The sequence below is a fragment of the Phoca vitulina genome, unplaced genomic scaffold, assembly GCF_004348235.1.
Source record: "Phoca vitulina isolate PV1807 unplaced genomic scaffold, GSC_HSeal_1.0 scaffold34, whole genome shotgun sequence".
Taxonomy (NCBI): Eukaryota; Metazoa; Chordata; class Mammalia; order Carnivora; family Phocidae; genus Phoca; species Phoca vitulina.
This window is the reverse complement of record NW_022589737.1, coordinates 9790973-9814839: the sequence shown is the minus strand read 5'-3', so window position 1 is coordinate 9814839 and position 23867 is coordinate 9790973. Positions and strand designations below refer to the sequence as shown.

General features: G+C 52.1%; 1 protein-coding gene across 2 annotated transcripts in view; it reads left to right on the top strand.

The window, feature by feature from the left end:
• Nucleotides 1–8986: 8986 nt before the first annotated feature.
• Nucleotides 8987–23867, top strand: part of B3GAT1 (beta-1,3-glucuronyltransferase 1) — a 30777-nt gene continuing 15896 nt past the window's right edge. Inside the window, exon 1 of one of the 2 annotated variants that reach the window (XM_032426138.1) lies at nucleotides 8987–9244. The gene's annotated coding sequence lies outside the window, so the exon portion shown is untranslated. The remainder of the gene's footprint in view (nucleotides 9245–23867) is intronic. The other variant, XM_032426139.1, reaches the window with a different exon arrangement.

Below are 23867 nucleotides of genomic sequence, written 5' to 3'. Positions count from 1 at the left end.
GAGATATACTGAGCCTTCTTGTATAGCAACTGTGGAGTTCTACTAGGTGGTCTGTGGGTGACCGTAGCTAGGCTAGGCCTAGGAGAGTACTCTGGGATTGCCCTAGCTACATCAATAAGCTAATGTCACGTAACAGGTAGGTTTACCAGCAAACTGATGACCCACAGTTTGGGAGACCTCTTTTCTCAATCTCAGAGTTACGTCATGGGAAACCTCCTTTCGAATTCTGCCAGTTGGGCCACCAGGGTGTTGAAAGGAATGTAATTTGATTTGGGGGACCCACTGTGCCTGGACATCATCATACCTTCACTACACCAAAAACATGTCATTAATTCCATAGAATATTGTCTTTACCCACTATGCTGTATCTCCTTAGTTGTCCCTTTTCCCTATTAGACTGCAAGCTCACTGAAGGTAAGTAAAATGTACTGCCTGGAAACAAGCATCTAGCAGGCCCTCAGTAAATGTTAGTTGAATGGGTGAACAAATGAGTGGATTTTTTTTTTTTAAAAAAGGAAAAACTGAAAGAAGAGAACACATGGAAACTGATTTTTAAAGACATATAATCCTAGAAGTCAAAAGGATTTTAGATATCACCTAGTTAGCAGAAATGGCCATCCCTATATCCTACCACCTACTCAAGTCAAAATCACTAATGGGTCATGGCACTCTGTCCTGCTTACCACAGATGTAGTTTCAGAACACTTCACACATTCACAACCAAGTCACTGAAATTGGCATGCAAAATAAAATTGATTTGCCATCCCTGATCTAGGTTAGCATCCTCATTTGAAACATGGGCCCTGTTAACCTTTTCCAGTCAGTCCCCAAATACGTTGTTTCTACTCTATGCCTTATCTACCTGTCATTTTAAAGAAGATTCTGTCTTTTTCAAAGAAACACAGCTACAGGGCCTGGAAACAGGGTTTTATGTGGATGTCAGCCTGGCTTCCACAATGTGATGCCCTCCTGCCAAGCCCAAGTTGGGCTTCCAGAGTCCTAATATTGCTTATGTCCAGATGCAAGAACATATGCCGCTCATGAGTGGCGCTGGCCTCGGTGCTGAAACATAGATATGTATATATGAGACAGTAAAACCTACATTATTGAGGATTTAGGGTGTTTGCTTTGCTGAATGAAGGATTAGAGACCAGAAAGCCCAAAATGACCATCCATTTGCAGAAAACAGAGCTGGAGAATTAGAACTATCAGATGTATGCTCTAACCCAGAGGGCCCTATTAGAGCTCTCCCTAACTCCTTTCCCCCTCTTTATCCATCAGTAGGCTATGCGACGACAGATCACCAACTCCCCTACAGAGACCCTGAATGAATGCAGCCAGGAAGTACCCATCAGATGAAAGGCAGTTTTCCCAGTTACAGGCCTGGGTGCAGGCATCTGTGGGTGGGCTACCTGGTGAGCAGCCACAGTGGCCCGAAGGCTAATCATCTGAGCAGGAGGTTCAAGACTGCCATCTTTGGGATCTCACTGAACAGCCTGCTGCTGAGTAGTGTCCAGGCTTTCACGTGGCCTTGTCTCCATCATTTCTTCCTAAAGTCTGAGGAAAAGCTTGACCCTCAACATTCAGCACACTTTCCACTCATATGTCCATACCTTTTCCTTGCTGCCCAGAAATCCTGACAAATTCTTTGCTTGTTTGACAAAACCAGAAGGGATGTATTCCTCAGTCCCCTTGGCTTCCCATGATCAATGAGGCTGTCAGAGAGTGTTTAGTGTGAATTCTCTCTTTTCCTGTCTTCCATAACACATAGATCAGTCCACATGAAGTTTGGGCAAAGAGCATCAATGTCCACTGATTTTGAGTATCCCCTCCTCAACTCTGCCATTCTCATGGCTCCGGGAAAAAAAAAAGGAAGAGAGAGAGGGGGAGGAGAAATAAAGAAAGAAGAAAAGAAAGGAAAGGAAGAGAAGAGAAAAAGAAAAGAAAAGAAAAGAAATTCACAGGCCTAAGGAATCTAGAGAGGAAGGAGAGAGGTCTGCTTCTGATACACTAAGCACAAAAAATGATTTCTCAAACCTTTTAATACCAAACTTTTCTTTCAGAATATGCCTGATCAAAAATCACTACTTTAAGTCTGAATTTTACCTGCAACTGTTACAGCCTCCTATTCTTCCTCTCCTATCCAAAAGAAGTCATGATACCAAGCATCTTGGGCAAGAAAAAGTTTGGAGGTCATTGCCCAGTGCTTCCCCTCTCCTCCCCTCCTACATTTTGTCTTGGGCAGCATCCTTGCCCAGGTCTCAGCCTGTCATTCAGACAACCCATTGCTCTTCTTTCTTTCAGAAGAATCCAGTGGTAGGGCACATGGGCAAAGCAGATGGCAAATTGAAACACTGAAACCCCAGGCTTGAGAGGACTGCCAGACCAAAAGCAAGAGCCAAATCTTTCATTTCCCTATTTTTCAGCACCTAGTAGAGGTCCTGGCACAGAACAGCCTCCCAGAAATTGAGTTGAATGAACGACTGAATGAAATCAAAGCACCCATAAGGGAAGACTCTTAGACCTTCTTTATGTCTTCCAAATTCCAAAAGAAGGTGAGAGCGGCTCAGGAGGAGGAAGTCACTTCTGCAGAAGCTCTGCTAACACTGGAGGTCTAAGATGTCTGCCCATCACCCTGGCTGTGGAGGGGAGTCTAGGCAGGAAATTAAGCAACTACATCCATCATATTTATTGAACAGCTCCTCTCTAGAAGACACTTGTGCAGGAGGTCAGTCATGCACATGAATCCTCAAACTCTGAAAGGGAATGTTCTTCTCACTTCACATTGATCTGTGCTTGCTCTCCACACTCCAGCCTCACTTGCCTTGTTTTTGTTTCTCAAACACACTGAGCCTTTTCCTGACTCCTAACTTTGCCTATTGCTGTTCTCTAGGACTGAGCCCCAGATCTCCAGCTCTGCATGCAACTGGCCCTACCATCCTGCAAGTTACAGCTCAACTCTGACCTCCTGACAGAGGCTCTCCCTGATCCTCCCATGTAAAAAGCCCCTCCCAGGATTCTCCCTAGCTCTTTGCCCTGTGATTTCCTTCTTATAACTCATTCAACATCTGTGTTTATTCGGCGTGTTTGCTTGTCTATTATACCCCTACCATATAAGCTCCTGAGCTATACTGGGATGATGAACAGCATGAGTTCTAGAATTAGACTGCCCGCATCAAATGCCAACTTTGTCACTCACTAAACATGTGACCTTGATTAAATTACCTAAATACTATGCCCTGGATTCCTGACCTATAAAATGGAATTTATAATAGAACCTTATCGTTAACAGTGCCTCATAAACAAATGTCATGAAATTTGTTAATGCACACGAAGAATTCAAACATTACCCGGTACGTATAAAGGGCCTAGTGAAAGTTAACTTTTCTCATTGCTGTTATTTACTGCCACATCCACTATTACTGCTCTATCCTGGTGCCTAGCACAGAGTGTAGCATAGAGGAGCTTATAATAGACTCAGAATATCTGCTGAACAAACGAAAGCATCCATGCATGAATAAGAACCTCCAGAGAAGCCCAGAGAAGGTGTGACGCACTGAGAGGAAAGGAGCTTACTTCCTGAGGTGCCTCAGTCAGGAGAGGCTGCAGGATGAGGGCAGCAGGGCCAGAGCAGGCTCTTGGAGGAACTGAGGGAGCCCCTAGGTCTCACCGTGACTGACCCAGGCTTGGGTCATAAGGAGTTCTAAAGGGACTTGGGAGAAATGGATTCTGGGGAATAGTTAGAGAGTAGTTGGAGAGGTCAAGGGGCAACCTGGGGTGGTTTGTACTGCCCCAAGAGGACAGAGACTGTTCCCAAGTTTGCCTCAGAAAGATGCACCTCCAAGTCACAGGGCTCTGCTCCCATAGTCTCTCATGCCTCCCTCAGCCACAGGAAAAACAAAGCAAAACAAAACTGCAGTCACTTTGTGTTGGTGAGGATGTGGAGAAAAAGGAACCCCAGTGCACTGTTGGTGGGAATGCAAACTGATGCAGCCACTCTGGAAAACAGTATGGAGGAAGTTCCTCAAAAAGTTAAAAATAGAACTACCCTACCATCCAGTATTCGCCCTACTAGGTATTTACCCAAAGAATACAAAAACACTAATTCAAAAGGACATATGTACCCCTACGTTACTGCAACATTATTTACAATAGCCAAATTATGGAAGCAGCCCAAGTGTTCATCGATAGATGAATGGATAAAGATGTGGCATATATATTCAATGGAATATTACTCAGTTGTAAAAAAGAATGAAATCTTGCAACAACATGGATGGATCTAGAGAGTATAATGGTAAGTGAAATAAGTCAGTCAGAGAGAGACAAATACCATGATTTCACTCATATGTGGAATTTAAGAAAACCAACAAACAAAGAAAAAAGAGATAAACCAAGAAACAGTCTCTTAACTATAAAGAACAAACAAATGGTTACCAGAGGGGAGGTGGAGCAGGAATAGGTGAAGTAGGTGAAGGGGATTAAGAGTACACTTATCCAGGGGCGCCTGGGTGGCTCAGATGGTTAAGTGTCTGCCTTTGGGTCAGGTCATGATCTCTGGGTCCTGGGATCGAGCTCATCAGGGAGTTTGCTTCTTCCTCTCCCTCTGCTTCTCTCACTGCTCATTCTCTCTCTCTCCCTCTCTCTCTCTGTCTCAAATAGATAAAATCTTAAAAAAAAAAAAAAAAAGAGTACACTTATCCTGATGAGCACTGAGTAATGAATAGAATTGTTGAATCACTAAATTGTATACCTGAAACTAATATAAAACTATATGCTAACTATACTGGAATTTAAAAAACTGAGATCACTTTGGGGGTCTAAAGCCATGCAACTGCACCCTCCCCATGGATGCAGGGATTTGAGAAGGGCAAGGTCAGCCTTGTCACTACAGCTCAGGAAGAATGCTGGCCCTGCTGGAGAGGAAGGGAGGGAGCAGGGTGGGAGGGCTGAGAGTCCTGGAGGGCAAAGGACCATTTCCAATTTGTTATGGGGAAACGAGAATATTCAAAATCCAAAGCTCTGACCAGAGACCTCCTGATGAAGAAGAGCTTAAAGGTTTCCTCTCCTTTCTCTGGGCCATGAGCTCAACCATCCAAAACAACACATGCACACACATCCAGCGAGAGCCACTGCAGGAATAAGCCATGTGTGCCTGCCAGATGCTTCTGGGGAAGTATACTGAATTCCCCAGATACTGGGGAATTCACCCTGACTACACTATCCTCTCAACTCCCACCACTGTGGTGAGGGAGAGGCTGCAATAACGGGTGAGCACATGCAGCGTGTGGTGGGTGGGTGGGGAGTCATCCTGGACCAGTACATTCACATCAGCAAAATCACTGCTATAGACTCCGAGGTGCAGGATGGCTCCCTAGAAATGGGGGCCCCAACAATTAGACAGCAAAGCCCAGCACTGGATCCCAAATAGGCAGAGAGCAGCTCAGCTGCTTTCTGTTACCTCTCTGGGGTGATTGGTTAGCTGAGGAGGAAGGGTGGTCAGAAAAGGAAATACCATTACAAATCAGGAGAAGGCCAAAGCTCCTGCTGAAAGAGAGGCCAGCAGAGGCAGAGGGAACCCACAAGGGGAACAATTAACTGATAAGAGTAAACTGTTATTCATATTAAATTAGGGCACAGGTGATTTCAAGAAAGCCTACAGACCCTCCCAGATGTTTTTTGGGTTTTGCATTGCAGATGATGGTTTTATGGAATCCTTCTGAGAGTCAGATTGTAGGAGCTGGGCCAAGACCAGAGCAGGGACAGGGCTCCCATCCTGTTTAACTACACAATAAACACATAACGACTTGTCCCAGAGGACAGATCCAGGCTCTGCATACTGAACATTTTGGTGGTAGGCTTTGGGGGCCTCTGAGCAGAGGAGCTCACTTACTCCTGGCAGGGAAGAGGGGGAAGGGGAAGATCAATCATTCAGGGAGATTCAGGGACTACTCCAGATGTTTGGAGCAAGGGCTAAATCGTGGGATGCACTAAATCCAGATGTGGACAGGAAGGATTTCCACAGATCTGCCGAGACCACGCAGGAAAACAGAGAAGGTAGAAGGCAATCATTATGGCCCCAACCACCTTGTGGAGACTGGTGTGTGTGTGTGTGCACATACATGTCTATGTGTTTGGGTGTTCAGGTATACACATCTGCATGCACGCATAAACGCACTCCAGGAATAGGAGACTTGTGTGTGTCTGCACGTGTATCTGCCTCTGTGCGCACATTTTGTATCTATATAGCTGTATGTGTATTTATGTGTTTCACGCACTTGGGGTGTTGCCAAAACTTCCCACCGAAACTAATGGCAGGCTGTTCTCTCTTCACTGAGGCTTATCATGCTAATTTTAATCCCACATTATTGTTTTAAGTTGGCTCTAAAAATTAATATTAAAAAATTCTGTAAAAAGAGCCTGGGGCAAATTTACAAGACAGGTCTCTAGAAAGGGGTTTTATTATCACTATTGTTCTTATAAGAATAGTGAGGGTGAAGCTTGTCACGCATCCTGTTCCATCTGGTTAGCTTCCCCTTAGTAAAAGGGAGAGTACCGGAGAACACCTGCAGGAAGTGTCCAACTGGCCACAGCCTGTCAGGACCAGACAGGATTGGTGACCATTTAGTCTAACACCTAGTTTTATTACTGAAAAGAGTGGCTGTGAAAGACTGACCACACAGTCACCCAGGTAGTGTCTTCACAATCAGCCTGAAGCTCTTCATTGCCTGAGCTTACCACAAGGAGGCTGTGCCCTGTCCTGGGGGAATTGATGGCGAAATGGGTGTAATGCCTGGCATATCCTCACGCACATAGTCCACACATTGCTGATGCTGACATCTTCTGTGGGTTTCAGTTCCCTTGTTGGTAAAACGAGGGACTGAACTAGGAACTCTACAAGGGCATTTCTATCCTACCATTTGATGATTGTATATCCAGGACCAGCAGGTTTAATTGGGGAGACAGGCAGTTTATACTCCATGCAAACTCATGGTCATGTCCCTCCTCTGTGCTCTCTGGATCTGCCCTTTCCTGCTCCAGTTGGTGTGGTGGGGAAGCAGAATGTGGAGACAAGGAAAACCTGGTCTCTGAAAAGTTTCTCTTAGCAGAGTGTAAGGAGCAAGGGTTACTCCAAGAGGGTAAGGAAAAAACAGAGTAGGGATTGCTATAATTCATGCTTCATTAAGAGAATGAGGAAATGATCCTGTACTGTAGCAGAAGGTACTCAGGTTAGATTTGGCAGAACTTCCTTGCTGGCAAGGAGGGCTGTTAAACACAGGAAAGGAAGAGGGAATGAGAGGGTGGGACAGCTGTCCCCAGAGGCAGTAATTATATTTTCAAATATCTGTGAGATGATATGGATGATGAGGCCCCTTCCTCATCTCAAGATCTTGACCAAAGTAGCTGATTCTGAAGCCTCTGCCCCTCCCCCCATCCTCCACTCACCATACATATTCAGGGAAGGAGCAGGGCAGGGCCTGCTGGGTAGTGACCAGGGTAGGGAAGGTGGTAGGGGAAGGGGACCCGTTCTTCTCAGCATCAGCCCAGGGTACATAGAAAAACAGTGCCTGGTGGTACGACTTTGATTCAGCAATGCCTACAGTGGGTCTAGAGTTGGTGGAAGAAAGAGGGCATCAGACCTTGTGGGAGAGTTTGAGCTTCTAAAAAACACTGACATCCTCTGGCCCTGCTATGACCAGAACCCCAGCTACAGAAGCTGGCCTCTCCTGGGGCTGTGAAGAGAACACGGGGTGGCCTGACTACAGGTGTCCAGGAAGAGGACAAGCCTGGGGGTACAAACCCTTAAAACATGCATGACGATAGCCTCTAAGTCTCTGGCGACTTGACACAAGAGCATTTGGAAGTATCTCGACAGCTAGCTGCCTGCCACGGCTATATCTGTACCCCGTACATACATGCACACACATGTGCCTACACAAGGACTCCCTGGTCACACACACCCTCAGCCATCCAGCACACACAGGCAGGAAACATGCAGGCGCTTCTGTGCCCAAGGAGCCCTGGGAAATTGCTGGATAGCCCACTAGCCCCCTTCTCTCCATCTCTGCTCCTTCCTGTTCCTTCCCAGCTCCCTCTCTACCCCACGCATTGCCTCCCTGCTTTCTCTTTGGAATGTCCAGGGCACTGTGGGAGGGGGAGTGGAGGCTAACAGCAGCTGGGCATGCCCTTTGACAAGGCAGCAGTGCCGACAGGTGGGGCCGTCCTGTTGGCTGGTGCCCGAGGACCCCCATCTCTACCCCACATAGGCAGCCTGTACCCCGCCCGGCAGGTACCACCCACCCCCACCGTATCTCCCACTCCTGGGTGCCTGAAGCCAAGGAGGGAGCCGCACCCTCCCCGCTCCCCAGCTCTGCCTCCCCGTCCCGGAGAACCGCCCCCCAACTGCCCAGCCCGGAAACAATCACCCTTTGAGAAAGGCTGCCAAGCTGGGCGCCAGGAACAGCCAGGATGGAGGCGGGGTGGGATGGGGGTGCAGGCAACGGGCCGGGCGAGCTTTAACTCTAGAGAGCCGAGGCCCGGCATGGCTCGGCCCCCGCCCGCAGCCCCTGCTCCAGCGCCTCAAACCGGAGCCGCCTAGGCTGGGGAGGGCTTGTGTGTAGGGGCGGGGGGGCGATACCAATCCCGGGGGGGCTCTCCACCTCCTCCCCGCGCCCCCCGCCTCAGCTGGCGAGGTTGGTACCGCCCATTAGCAGCGCGGGTCCCGCCGGCAGCTAGCGCGCGCTCGGGGGCGGGGGCGGGGGCGGGGGAGTGGGGGCGGGGAGCAAGGAGTGGGGGCGGGGCGGCAGGCGCTGTCAGAGCCGCGGCTGCACCGGCGCATCCGCTGCCGCCGACGGGACTCCGCACCGGCCGGGTCGGCTCGGCTCCGGCCGCCCCGCGCCTCCCCCTCGCCGCCCCCCGGGCCTGCCCCCCTCGCTTCCCCCACCCCATCCCCTGTGCCTCCCCCTCCCCTACTCCCCCGCCCCCTGTCTCCCTGCCTGCGCCCTCCCGCGCGCTCCCAGGCTCCGGCTGCCGCCTCCCTGAGCCCAGAAGGAGCCGGGCCGGGGCGGCGGGCGGGCGCGCGGACCCCGCGGCTATGAAGTGGCCCCCGGGGGCCCGGAGCCCGAGAGCCCCCGGGGAGGGAGGTGCGCGCGGCCCAGGGCAGCAGCCGAGGGGCGCCGGGGCCGGCGCGTAGGGGCCGCCGCCCGCCATGGACCGCGCCGGGGACGATCCGGACTCGCCGCCGCAGGTCAGTGCCCCCGCGCCCCCCGCGCGCCGCCGCGGCGCACAGAGTCCCTTTATGCGTCCCCATCGGTACCCACGCCTTGTCCTCCCGGGTGCGAGTGTGTGTGTGTGTGTGTGTGCGCGCGCGCGCGCAGCGGGGGCAGCTGGAAAGGGGCCGGGAACCGGGCCGGGGCTGGGAGGCGCTGCCGCCGAGGGGCTGCGAAACAAAACCCGGGCGATGCCTGCCCTCCTACGGCCGGCCTCCAGGGGAGAGCTGGTTCTCGGCAGCTTTCAACAACTGGCCCAGGCTCTTAGGTCTTGGGCGCCTTTCCACCTCAGCAGGTGGTTCCTGGCCGCCCGGAGGAGTCAGGGGCCAGCACGCCCGCCGCACCCCTGCTCCCCAGCAGTCATTCCCAGTTGCTCTGAAGCTGCGGGCACTGGCAAGTTAACTCTCCTCAGGGGACCCAGCCTCTCCCACTCTACTGGGGAACCTGAGGGACTGTGAGGTGACAAGGGTGGCAAAGGGCCTTTGGGCCCGTCAGGGTAGCCAGGAAGGAGACATGACCAAGTTCACCACCCACCCCTGCGCACCTGAGGTCCTGATTCCTTCGAAGTCAGAGCATACAACTTCAGAAAAGGAAGCTGAGAGGTGAGGCAGGATAGGAGAAAGGAGGAAGCCACAGGACCTAACAGTGCCAGAGAAAGGAGGTGACAGGGCGGTACCAGGCAGCTAATGTCAAGAGACATCCCCTCCCCCACACACATATGAATACATAAACAAACAGTCTTGATTAGCCTCCCCTTCCCCTGCCTCCACCCAGCCAGGCCTCCTGTCAGCCATGAACTATTTGGATGAATTCTTATAGAAGCTGGAGCTAAAGGATTCCAGGGATTTCCAATTCACAGGACTCTGAAGCGGACCTCTGCTGACAGTTGCTAGCCCTGTGCTGGTGGGGCAGCTCTATCTGCATGGGTACCAGTCTGGATGGAGGATCCACTGGGACCCGGTTGGGTTCCGTGACACGCACTGTAAAAGGATTGTGTGTGAATGTCTTTGTGCATAGCTCTGTGAAGTTATTCTGTGTTTGTGTGGAAATGGGGGGCACACAGCTTAAGTTACTGGGGTTGTGGGGGCGTGTGACTTCGCAGGACTGATGCTCTAGGGCTTTCTAAGATTTGTCTTCTGTGCCTCATGTCTCCCTACCTCTGCCAATAGCCACCACAGAGACCGAGACATTTCCTCCCAGAACTTGCTTAAATGGTGACCATTATTGGCTTACTGGGCCAAACAAGTTCCCCCTTCTTTCATATGGAGTGAAGACCCTTCCCATGAGACGCTCTGAGAAACTGTCCACTCTGCCAAGTCCATGCCCAGCATACCCAAAGGTTCTGGAGTTGCATGCCATTTACTTCTGCCCCTTTAGTGGGAACAAGAAAGCTTGCCAGGGTTAATGGAACAGGGAGGGTTAATGAATTTGTGCCCCATTCAGCACAGGAACCAAGTGGCTTGCTGTGCCCATTTCTCTACCTGATCTTAGGTGCTTGGAAATCACTCTATTTTCAGGCATGTTGGAAGTCCATCTGTGCTGGATTGAATATATGCATATAGGTTTCTGGATGAGCAGGCCCTAACTGGCCCACCTGAAGCATGGGGCAGGTAAATCACTGAGGTGGGACAGCTCCTGTGACAGGATTGGAGCCTGCAGCAGAGACCAGGGGCTCCAGAGGAAGATTGCGGGTGGGGGGAGTTAGCTCAGTTCCCTACCTCAGGCATCTGGATAGACCTGGATTTACCCACAGTAGTTTTCGAGGGGTGAGGGGAACAAGTGGGCTGTACTTCTTGTTGTGAAGCATAGGGTGAGGAGGCAGGGCAGGAGCTTTGCAAGTGTGAGAAGTGCAGAAGGATGAGCTGATTGGGAGTCAGGCTAAAGGATAGGGGAGCGCGTTGGTTCAGTTTGGCTAGGAAAGAGGAATGAGCAGGCGTAGAGATGCCTGAGAGCTGTCTGCTGACACTGGTGAGGGAGGCAGGGCTCAGGAAGAGAAGGAATCCGGGAGTCTGAGGCAGGCAGTGGAGTCAGCCTGAAACAACAGACAAAGACACACAGGCACGCTCACAGAGCGATGGGGCGGGGGGCCCAGAGGCAGAGGTCTGGCTTGCCCAGCGGTGCTGTTGGGGCCAGTCCAGGGCCCTCCCAATCTCCACAGTATCAGCAGTCATCCACCAGGGCAGGGAGGGCGCGGGTCCTCAGGGGAGCAGTCGGACAGGCAGGCCCTTTCCATGCCTCTGATAAATGCGGGGGATGGTTCAGAGGGGTGCCCGAAGGCAGAGGGCTGGCTGTTGGATCAGGGGTCTTCAGGAAGACCTTCTGGCCCAAGCTCATCCCCCAGTGCTGAGGGCTTCCCCCATCTCCCTGCCCCTGCTCCACTACCCGTCCTAGGCCTGGGATGCAGTGGGGTGGGGAAGGGTGTGGACTCTGGAGAGACTGGCTCTGGGGAGAAGGAAAAGAAAAACCTCTTTCATGATGCCCCAGGCATGGAAGTAGTGCAGTGCAGAACACAGGTTCTCAGCCAGGCCTGGGGGACCCTCCATGACCAGTCGAGACTCTCAGCCAGGTCCTGGGGGACCCTCCATGACCAGAAAAACTGAGCCCTCTAAGCCTTGGTTTCCTAAACACCTAAACTGAGGAAGCCTCATCTCACCAGGCTGTTTTTAGGTGAAGTGCCTGATGAATGTTAATTTATGTACTTATTTTATATACCCTCCCCCACATTCTTCCAGGATCTGGATGGCTCTAGAATTTGGAGTAGCAATTCTCTGGCCAACCCTGGAACCAATTACACCGGGATGGTTACAGTCTCTCCATCTCCCACGCCACTCCACCCCATCTGCTTTGCCACTCCTCCAGACTCGGGGCCTTCCCCAGGCCCACCTGTGATGTGCCTCTGTTGCAAGGACACTCTCATGTCTCCTTGGAACAACAGCAACTACAGTGTTTCCATGTCTAATTAGTGGTCAGTGTAATTGTTCCAGTTCATCAGCCAGTGACTGCCCAAAACAATTTATGCAACTTAAAAGAACTCTAGCTCTGTGACCTCTTATTATCCATGCTGAAAGAAGGCAAGGTGGACAGACATAACTCAAAATTCCTTTCATTTCCACAGACGTTGACTGAGCACCTACTGTGTTCCAGGCTCTGGGCCAGTGATGGGAACATAAGGCATCAAGTAATCCAAAATCAGGAGTTTTTATTTAGCCTTTGGAAGGGTTATATGGGTTGCTTTTTTTTTTTTTTCTTTTTTTGCAGCTACAGCAAATTTACTTTTCTAATGAGGTTCAGCTCCAGCCAATATTAAAATGAGTCTGCGCTCCCTGCGCACACCAGCTGACAGCAGGGCAGGCAGCCTCCCAGCCAAGTGCCTGGCAGGGATTAGGGCTTTGCCACCAATAAGCCCAAAAGTGGAGAGTTTCAATCTGGATCACCAAGAGTTGACTGGATTCAGGGATAAACCTTGCCCACGGGGCTGTGTATCTCACCAAGTATTAGAGCCATGGTCAGGGCTTCTTTCTTCCTGTATGTGCGAACTGTGATCTGTTATTATCTCTTTATGAAGGGAAGAAGGCTGGAAGGAGCAGAGATAAGATAGTATGGCCTTGGTTATTTGGAATGGAACTATAGGACCAGCCCTGAGGTTGGGGGCCTGGTGCTGCCAGTCCTCCCTGACTGGCTGTGTGTGGCCGAGCTCATCCCTTCTCCCTCCTTCACTTCTCTCCATCTTGCTTCTTTCCTTATGAGGCAGTTGGGCAATCTGGCCTCTGAAGCCAGGAGTCTCTTTAGGCTCAAGACCCTGGGGTATTCATTTGACCATCACCCAGAAACCTCCATAGCCCAACACTAGATGTGGGGTGGGCTGCTTTCCTTCCCATGGTGGGCAGTCTCCCATTCACACCAGCCACATTTCGAGAGCTCAGTAGCCACATGCGCTAGTGGCCACCATATTGGACAGCACAGACACAGAACATTCCCAGCGTCACAGGAAGTTCTACTGAAAGTGCCATTCTAGACTAGACGTGGATGGTTTAGTGGTTAAGAGCATGCACTCTGGAGCCTGACTGGCTAAACTCAAATATGGCTTTGCTACTTAATAACTGTGTGGCCTTGGGACATTACTTATCCTTTCAGTGCCTCAGATTTCTCATCTCTAAAATGGGGATAATACTAGGATATTTATGAGGAGAGAATGAGTCATTACAGTTAATCATGATAATCACTCAGAACATGCAATAGTGAGTGCTTTGCCTGGCAATTTCTATTATTCGTTTATTTAACAACTCACTTAACAAACACTTAGTGAACTACATACTTTATGCCGGGCATGATGCCAGGCGCTGGGGCTGTCAGTCATCAGCATGTGACCTTGCTCCCTGAACCTCAATTTCCTCACCTGTGATGGGAATGTGCCAGGTAATAACCCCTGCACCTCTCCCCTGGTGAGATGCAATGAGATGAGGAATGTCTTCCTTTGCCCACGATACTTCCGGATAAACAGGGGCTGACATTTTTGGAAGTGGATACAACTTAAATTCTCTTTTTATTGGAACTACTCTCACCAAAAAGCATTTCCTAAGCCTCCATAAGTTCAACATAAAAGGGGCAAATGAGGTCCCAGCTACCTCCAGCATCCTGTTGAGTGGGGAGGCAGCAGACTTGAGGGGCTCTTGCCTAGGCTCACCCCCTCCCCGGTCCTAAGGGAAAGAAAGCCAGGAGCCTGCTGCCCTGAGCTCAGCAGCAGGAAGAGGGAGAAGGGCCCTTGGCTGGGCAGGATGCCACCATCAGCTGGCTGACCCAGTGACTAGTCACAGCTGCGTCAGCAGCTCACTGTGTGACAATCTTGTAGAACCTCATCTTCCTTATCTAAAATATGAGGAGCAGGAACCATGTGAACATTGTCCTACCTGAATTATACCACTTGCCTTGGTAAAGGAAATGGGTCTGAGAAGCAAGAACATGCCATCTGTAGCCACAAACGGTTGGATGAACACTGAAAACTATCCGGCCTATAAGGCTTTGCGCAGAATTTGGGATTCTGTGACTCTGGGTTGCTTCCTTCTTTTTATAGATAAGAACACCCAACTCCTGGAGAGGTTCTAGGCTTATCTCAGGTCACACCGCGCTGTAGTGCCTTGTCCTAGACTGTGACCTGAGTCTCCCAGCGCCCTGCTTCTCCCGCTCTGTCAGGCTGCCTGTCCTGCACCGCGTGGAAGCAGGAGTTGCGTCACCCAGGCATGGGGTAAGACGCCGACGCTTGAGACCCCAGGGCCCCTTTCATCCAGGATGGAACAAGTCTTCTTTCCCCTCCTCTGACAACTGGCCCAAGAGGACAAACCTAAACTATCCTTGACAGGACCCCAGGGAAGGTCAGATCCTTCAGGCCACTGGCAACACATTAAAAATACATAGAAAACTTTAATTAAATCAGTGAATCATTACCCTGCTACTGTATGTCCATGAGCACTCTGACCGAAAGAATAAGTTCAGCCTGGAAATCATCAGGCTGAGTGAGCTATCAGGGGCCCTCCATAGCTTGACACTGAGGTTCTGGGGCTACCTGGCTCCAGCTCAGCCCAGACCTGAAGCCCTCTGGGTCCCTATTGGCTGATTGGGGGTTGCCTAGGGGATGTCTTCTGAAGCCTGAGGAAATCCGGGTATCCTTCTCAGCCCACCTCCCCCATCATCGGCATCCTAATGCCCTAAGACAGGTAAGTGCTGACTCCTAGAGATGTCAGCACCCTGTCCCCTGGAAGGCGTAGTTAATAGAATAATGCAGCCCAGGTGAGCAGGCCACACGAGGGTCTTCGAGGAGACGCCTCTTCCCTGTGGCCATCCTGGGCGTATATATATTTTTCCCACTCAGTACCTCGTGCTCTCTTCTCCTCTATCCCCTTCATGCACGGAGCACAGACCAGGAAGGACAACCCCGTGTTCCAAAGGAGTGGCTGGCCGGCACCGCCCCCCCACCCAGGGCTCCAGGATCCCCGCTCCTGGGCAGCAGGTTGCTCATGCCCCAGCCTGCTTAGGGTGATATACAACCTCTGGGCATGTTATTTTCTTTTTCCATCAGAGCTTCTGAACTTAAGCTGAAGTATTACTAGCCTAACTCATCACTTGTCGATACTAACTTCTTCTCCCACTCATAGATCTCTCTCTGGAAACAAATGTCCCAGCTTCTCTGTCTCTGTCCCTCTCCAGACCCCATGACGGGGCGACACAGCAGGCTGCCGTGTGCGTGTGCGTGCGTGTGTGAGTGTGTGTGTGCATTCATGTGTGCACACACTCCTCCGCCACATCTTGCTCACTCCTGGCAGTACACCTGGAACCTCTGCAGGGTGCTCTGTGCACGTTTCCTCACGGCAACACTCCCCCATGGCAGCCAGCGGGCAGGTGCGCCCAGCAGCCCCACTTGGGCCTACACACAGGGGCCTGCCCACTGCAGCCCTGCTGCCAGGAAAGCCCTCTGACCCTCCCTCCCCTCACCGTGCCTAGTGTGCAGGCCCTAAGGGATGTGTCATTGTTGGCAGATCTAACTGGACCTTCTGGACAACCAGTTCTTTTTGGTGTGTGCAGTAAAACAAAACAAAACACACATAACATAAAACTTACCATCTTAACATTTCTCAGTGTTCAGTGGTATTAAGTACATTCATATTGTCATGCAACCGTCTATCTCCACAACTTTTTCATCTTGCAAATTGGAAAGTATATTCATTAAACAACAGCTCTCCACTTCTCCTTCCCTCGGCCCCGGGTGACCACTCTCCTACCTTCTGTTTCTGAGTTTGACTACTTTAGATACCTCATGTAAATGGTATCGTACAGTATTGGTCCTTTTGTGACTGGCCTCTTTCACTTAGCATGGTGTCCTCGGGGCTCATCCATATTACAGCATCGCTCAGGATTTCCTTCCTTTCTCAGGCCAAATAATACTCCAGTGTATGTATACGTGTGTTTATCTGGTCAGCCAGTTGACAGGTTCTTTGGTGCCAGGCAATGGAGCAAAAAGTGCTTGATAATGGTGGTTCTCCCCACTTGACCCTCCTTCCCATTCAGGGGGTGTCTCAGCAGAGACCTCTGTGCTCTGAGTTCACCTACATGACAGGCATCTTAGGAGCAGAGAGGAGGGAGCCCCATTTTATTTGAAGAGAATGGTGTTCTATTTTGGACCTCTGGTTGCTCCCTTCACTTCCCAGTGCTGACTGAGCACCCTCAGTGCCCAGCCCCTGTGTGGCATTCCCTAGAAGTGTACCTGGCCCAGTCCTTGAAGGTCAAGCAGGAGCTCAGCACATTTAGGAACAGTGAGGAGAAAAACATTCCAGGCAGAGATACCTGCCAGGGAAGTGATGCCAGCATCCTGTCCCAGATCCCTCCCTACCTGCCACCTTCTCAGGACCCTGAGAAAGAATCTGCCCCATACTCCCAGAGCTCTTCCCCAGGGGCAGGAGCCCTCGGTGACCCCAGAGAGCCCCTGTGTGTGTGGCACGCCTGCCTTAGCACAGGCCTTTGCATTGTGCAGGCTCGTTCTTCATGATCTGTAGCCCCCGTGCCGCGCTAGCTGTAGAATACACAGCCTGTAAAACATAGAGATAGTGTCAGCATAATCTACCATCTGGGGGACTGAGATTTAGGGATCCTCCATTCATCACATTCATGCCTGCCTGCTCACAGGGGGAGCACACATTGCCTACTCTAGACTCCCAGGCCTGCTGAGGCTGGACTCGCCCCACCACACACACACACACAAACCCCTTCAACATCTTCCCTTAACTATTCCTCATCCAGACAATAGGGTGAGCTGATGCCAAGAGGGATCTAAGGGATAAGGCAGAAGTAAGAGAGGAAGTTGGACAGCCTCCAGGGGGGGAGATGAAGCTTTCCAGGAACCTGGCCTGCTTCCAGGGGAGAAAGGGCGGGGAATGACAGGGCCCAGGGGTCAACAGCACTAGCCCCCTGCTGATGGCCAACTCTCAGCCCCAAGGCTGCAAGAGTCTCGGTGTTCTGACAGCTCTGGAGGCAGGAGAGAGAAGGGGGGCACCAGACCTTCTTGAAATACTCAGTCCTTCCCTGAGTGCGTGTCTCAGAGGGTTGGGCAGAGACATGGGCTGAGTGTCCCAACACCAGGGCAGGCCCGGCTGTCTACCCATAGCACAGCCTTTCAGCTCTGCGCTCAGCTTCTCAATCTGTAAAAGAGGAACAGGAAAGCAGTGCCTTCCCAAGGGAGCTGTGCTGACAGGCAGTGGTGGGCAATTGTATGCGAAAGAGCTTGCTAAACTATGAAGTACCTGCGAGAGGGGTGAGCCCAGCCTGGAGTTCAGAGCAGGGCTGGGGAACCAGGGCCAGAGTGCCAGGTTTCCTAGGCATGGCCTCCCCACTGTGGCAAGTCTGCCTTCTCCAGGCCCCAGCATGTAGGCACCTCTGTTTATCACCCTGCTGCGCGCTGATCTGCCCACTTTCCGTGGGGTCCAGTCTCAACACAGCCTCATCCTTGAAGGAAGGAATCTGCTAGAAAAGCTGCCCCAGAGGCTGGTCCTGCTGACCTGGAAGGAAGGAACTGAGATGCTCCCTCTCTCTCCCTTTCTCTTTCAGACACTTGGATTCAGCTGAATCTTTTTTTTTTTTTTTTTTTTTAAAGATTTTATTTATTTACTTGTCAGAGAGAGAGAGCACGAGCAGGGGGAGTGGCAGGCAGAGAGAGAAGCAGGCTCCCCACTGGGCAAGAGGCCCGATGCGGGACTCGATCCCAGGACCCTGGGATCATGACCTGAGCTGAAGGCAGATGCTTAACGACTGAGCCACCCAGGCACCCCGATTCAGCTGAATCTTAGAACAAGGTGGTGGTGGTGGTGGTTGTAATTACTATTTTACTTTACATTATCTAACATTTTTAGTACTCATTGTTTGCAGGCCCCATGCTAGATGTTTTCCATGGATACCCTCATTTGATCCAAAAAGAGCCCAGTAAGAGTTACAGATAAGGAAACTAAGTCACAGGGATATCGGTGCAGCTTCTGCTTTGTGTCAGGGCATGGACCCTGTGATGGGTTCCAGAGGTAAGTAAGGCCTGGTGCCCCCAGAGGAACCCATGGCCCAGGAGCTGGAGACAAACATAAAAACCAACAAGCACACAGAACGTTCCGGGGCTGGACCTTGGCTTCATGGACACTGAGTGCTCAGGCCTGGGGAAGAGCATGGCCAGGAAAGGCTTCAAAGCAGGAAGGGCAGGCTGAGGGCATAGGGCTCAGGATGGCCTCACCTAGTCAGTACCCTCACCCAGAACTGCACAGACATCAGCACTAAGGGCAACTGAGGCAGAGAGTGGCCTGGACAGTATGAGGGCAGGAAGGACAGTACTATGGGGACAGATTAGCATTGGCTACTCACACCCTCTCCACAAGATGTCTGAATCCCAGCCTCACCCACAGTCTGAGAGGCTCTGCTTGGCTATCCCTGCCCACCCTCGCCATGGACCCTCAGTCCCTGGGCCAGACCCACAGGATTACCTGGCCTGCTTGGTTCCGGTCCCCAGGCCCTGGTCACATGCCCTGCCATGACCTGCCGTCTGCAGGGGTCTAGTGGGGGCCAAGTCAGTCATGACCTGTTCCCAGCTCCATGCTATGGACCCTCACCGCGACCAGTGCTTGGCCCCCACTAGCCCAGCATTGGACTTGTCTCATCCTCCCTGGGCTTCCTCTATAGTCAGGGGCCCATGAGATGAGGGCTGTGCCCCCCTGGCAACCAGAGCCCAGGACGCTAGGGTACTGCAGTCTTTCTGGGTTCTGGAGTGTGCCCTGACCTCAGCCTCAGCGGGTAGCAGGCTCCCCGCACTGCTCCTGCTAGGCAGCCTGGCAGAAAAGGGGGGTCGTCCAGCAGCCTGCGTGTCTCTTGACACCACGTTCCACTAGCAACTGTCGATTTGCTTGTCCTGCCCCACTGGCCCCTGCTGTTCGTCTTGTATCAGAATCTGCTGAGCCCTCCACTCTACTCCCCTCACTCCCACTCAGCCAGCTAGGTGCCCCGGGCGGCTTGACCCCGTGGGAGTGTGCCGCTTGAAGGCAAGGCCCCACCTTGCGTCCTGAGCTGCCCCATACCTCTCCCAGAGCAAGTATGGCAGCAGGCTGAGCTGAAAGGCTAAAGAGCATTTTGCTAAAGCCCCACGTGGAATCCAAGGCAGGACAGTATCCTGGTGTGGCCTTGACCTGTGCTAGGGTAATACACATTGCCAGTTCTGCTCCCCTGTCTCCATGGGGTTGAGGCGAGGCCAGGGCGGGCAGAGGATATGGGGAGGTGTTCCTAGCAGCAGTGAGAACCCCAGTGCTCCCAGAGCTCATAATGCAGAGGGCAGAGGAGCTGTTCTGGATTTGCTCACAGCACAAACCAAGTGTGTTGATTTGTGCTTTGGGCAGCCTTTGCAGGAATGAAGACCAGTTTTGGAAGTAGGCAGAGGGGAGAAGCACTCGGTCTACACTTGGCATTCATTCCCCATAACTGGGTGCCACATACTGGGTGACAGTGGGCTCCAGTTAAGGGGACCGCTGCCCCCTGTGCCCAGACCAGACCCTGAGCGTGCCTATGGCTGATGCATTGACTCCTGTTGTTTTCTTACCTCAGCACAGTCTGGAGGGCCCTGGTTTGGATAATAAATATATGGTCACATGCAGTCTGATGGACAGGGCCAAGGGGGGTGACTTAAGCACAGATGCCCAGTATGGGCTCCAAGGCCAGGAGGAGGAGCCCTAGTTTCCACCCAGCCCAGCACAGAGGTGGGAGACTGCCCCCCAGAGGCAGCCTGAAGGGAGCTTGGACCAGGAGAGAGAAGGGCCGCACTTCCAGGACCCCTGGAAGGGCCACTGCCACCCAGAGAGCAGGTCTCAGGCAGGGGTGAGGCTGGGCCGCTGTCTGACTGGACCCAGGATGCCTGGACACTCAACCCCTTTGTGCCTCAATTTCTTCATCTGCGAAGCATCAATAAAGCTTTGGAATTACAAGGGTTTATTGATTAAATGAGATGACCAATGTGAAATCATTTGGGAAGTTGCAAATCACTATTGAGTATGAGTTGCGCTCTCAGTAGTTTCTAGGGGAGGCTGCCCACTCCCCACAGCACCACAGAGAAAGCGAATTGGCCTGTCCAGATCTGTGTTCTAGGATCTGAGGCCATTGGAGGCCAAGGGCACATGAGGTAATCCTTCATTTGAACAGAGACCCAATCATGGGATTCTCCAACAGGGCGCAGAGGCAATAACCAAACCCAGCCAGGGGCGTGCTTGCATGTGCCAGTGAACACGCGTGTACCCGTTCAGATGGGGTGCTGGCCATGAACACAGAACTGTGTGCACATGTGTGTGAAGTGAGCTGCTGCTGCCCTGTGGAATCGCTCTGAGGGGGGGCTCTGGAGTTTGCTGGCACAGCCTTGGGACTTGTTAGAATGGAAGACTCAGCCTGGCCGTTCTCCTGAGTGAAATGACAAATTCCACAGCCAGGGGCATGTGAAGCAGGGTGCTTCAGTCACCTTTCCCAATCAGTGTAGAGAGGGTGGTGAGCAAGAGGCAAGAGGGCCACAAACACCAGTCTGATACTCAGATCTCCACGGGGCAAGGACCTGTAACAGCCAGCAGGTGCGGGTATGTACCACCCTCTCCCCCATGTGGGGTGATGGCAGAGGTCTAGCAAAGAGGGACAATGGGTCAGAGGCCAAGGTGAAGAAGCAAGGTTGCAGATGGAAGGAAATAGGGGGGATGCTAGTTTGCGAGGGCCAGGCCTGGCTTGGTCTTAGGACATCTTGACTCTAAATTGAGACCTCTGCCCCTGGGCCTGGCCCAGATGCTGGCCCTAGGTAGGAATTAGTTACCATCTAAATAAACCAAGCAGGTCTACCTGCTTCCAGAGCTTTCCCAAGTGCTGCAGGGAGAGGAGAAGGCTCTGGATGGTAGAGATCAGAGACTGCCATGGGCAGGAGGTAGATAGGAAACAGAAGAGGGTGCAGTTAGAGCAGTGGACTAGGCCACATGGTAAACAGCCTTGAATGCCAAGCTAAGTAAGTTGCAGTTAGCAGGAGATACGAAAGGTTTTGAGTGGGAGCAAATCAGTAAGGGGGGAGGGGCCAGGCAGTGAGCTAGAATCTGAAGAAAGATCACAGTGGGTGGCTGGGGTAAGAGAGATATGACCCTGACCTGCATCAGAGGGATGCAGGCCAAGGCCTAGGGGCAGGCCAGGCCAAAGGTGCTGAGGCCCAGCTGATGCAAAGAGGCAGAGGGATCTAGGGCATTCCTGGGACAGGCTGAAGTTGAATGACAGAAGGAAAGGAGGGATGGGAAGCTAGTCTAGGAGGAAAGATGATACTCGAATCTTAGTCATGTTGTATTTAAGGTCACAATGGGATATGCCAGACAATAAAAGAGGCAAAACAGCTGGAGATGGGGAACCTGAGGCTGGAGAAGTCAAAGGTACTTATCAATGGCCTCACACTGTAGAAGGCCAAGGTCAGCCCTTGAGACAGGGAGGTGTCCCTTCTGTCTAGCCCAGCCACCCATCCTCACTTCCTCCTCCTTTGGGGGTGATCGGGGCTTTCAGGCTCTGTGGCTTCCACCCTGCCTTCCAGCAGCTAGTTCAGTTGGAGGGAGTTGGAGGGAAGCAAGGCCAAGCAGACCCATCTCCGGCCCTTTCCAGGGCTGCAAGGTTGGCAGTTGTAACAGCTGCTCTTATTGGCACCAACCATGTGTCAGATAGTTTATACTGATTTTGCCTAATCACCTGTCAACCCTAGTGAGGGAAGCACTATTTTTATTCCCATTTTACAGGTGGAAAAACCAAGGCCCAGAGAGGTTACTTTGCCTAAATCACACAACCGAGGAGGAGGGGCTCTAGTGTTGTGCCCAGGGCCCTCGGACTCCAGGGCACAGGCCCTCCACTACTTCACTATCCACCTGTGTGCCTCTTTTCGGGGCAGAGGAGAACAGACCAAGATGAAGGGAGGGAACAGAAGGCCGTGACTGTGGTTAGACCCTGCTGTCACCTTCAGCAGCTATGGGGGCCAGACAGGAGCTGAGGGTCAGGAGGGGACCTGGCCTCCTTGTTTGGGTGGACAGACTCTAAGGCGTCCTCCCATGACTCCTGACTCTGCTGTTCATGCCTTTGGATAGCTTCCTCCCCTTTGGTGTGTATGGCACCTGTGACCAGCCTCTCACCAGTAGAATGTGGCAGAAGTGATGGGCTATCACTCCCATAATTATGTTATATAGGACTCTGTCTTGTTAGCAGACTTGCTCTAGATCCTCCCCTTGCTGGCTTGATGGAGTAAGTAGCTCTATTGGAGAAACCTATGCGGCAAGAAACTTCGAGCAGCCTCTAAGAGCTGAGGGCAGCCCCCAGACAACAGCCAGTAGGAAGAGCAGCCCTCGGTCCTATGCCCGAAAGGCAGAGGACTCTGCCAACAGCCTGAGCTTGGAAGCAGGTTCCTCCGCGGTGAGCCCTCCAGAGGAGAGTGCAGCTCAGGCAGAGTACACTTGTGAGCCCCTGGGCCATGCCTGGGCTCCCGAGCCGCAGAAACTGAAGAGAATAGACGAGTGTATTTTAAGTGGCTAAGTGTGTGATAGCTTGTTAGATAGCAGCAGAAAACGAAGGCGCTCCTCTCAGGAGCAGTGACCTTCCTTTCGAAAAGTCGGCATGGCTGCCAGAATGGGCTTGGGGTGAAGGTGGACAGATAGCAAGGACGAGGGCAAAGGAGGTGATGGTGGTGGCACTTTGCAGGCCCAGAGCCCTCCCCTGGCCCCAAGGCCCCAGCCGAATGCCGAAGGCTGTGCCAGAAACTGGGCTGCACGGCTCTTTGCAGGGACTGCTCCCCCGTCTGTAAGCTCCACAGCTAGGCGTGACCCTCACTGCTTTCCCCCAGCATGCAGGCAAGGGCTGAGTGGCCATGTGCCCTCACTGGGACTCTCCACTGTCCTGCCGGTGATCAGCATGTCACTGCTGACCGTCTTGCCCACCCAGCCCTCCGCAGTCAGCCCTCCCCACCCGCTGCATGCTAGCCCTGCACAGGACTGCCCCGTGGGCCTGGTGGGCCGCTGCTCAGCTCTCCACAACCTCCATCAGGCCTGTGTCCTTCAGCTTGCTGTCTCCCTGGCCACTGCGCCCTCCCGAGCTGTGGTCATCTGTGTGCTTGGGCTCCAGCCTCTGCAGGCCCCAACTGAGCGTAGCAACCTATGTCCCCACAAAATGAAACATTGGGTTTTTTCTCTAAGGGCCTCCTGCCTGGAGGCTCTGGAATGAGTGGCTGCCTGTCTGCCTGAAGCCCACAAGCTACATGATTCAAGGAACTTCAGTGAAACCAGCTGGGGCCCATCTCTTGTTCTGTTTAAATTCCTACAGTGAACCAGAATGGACTTTGCCTTGCAGAGTACCACACAAAACCAAACCCCAATTTTCATTTCTTACTGAATCCTAATCCAAATTGAATCCAAAGGCTGTTTCAGAAAAACCAAAAAGAAAAAAAACAAAGGAGCTACCTAAAACAAACAAACCGTGAGTTGCATTTTCTGACACTGTTGGGCTGGAAGAAAACCAAAGCCTAAGAGTATGTTTTACGCCAAGCCTGAACTG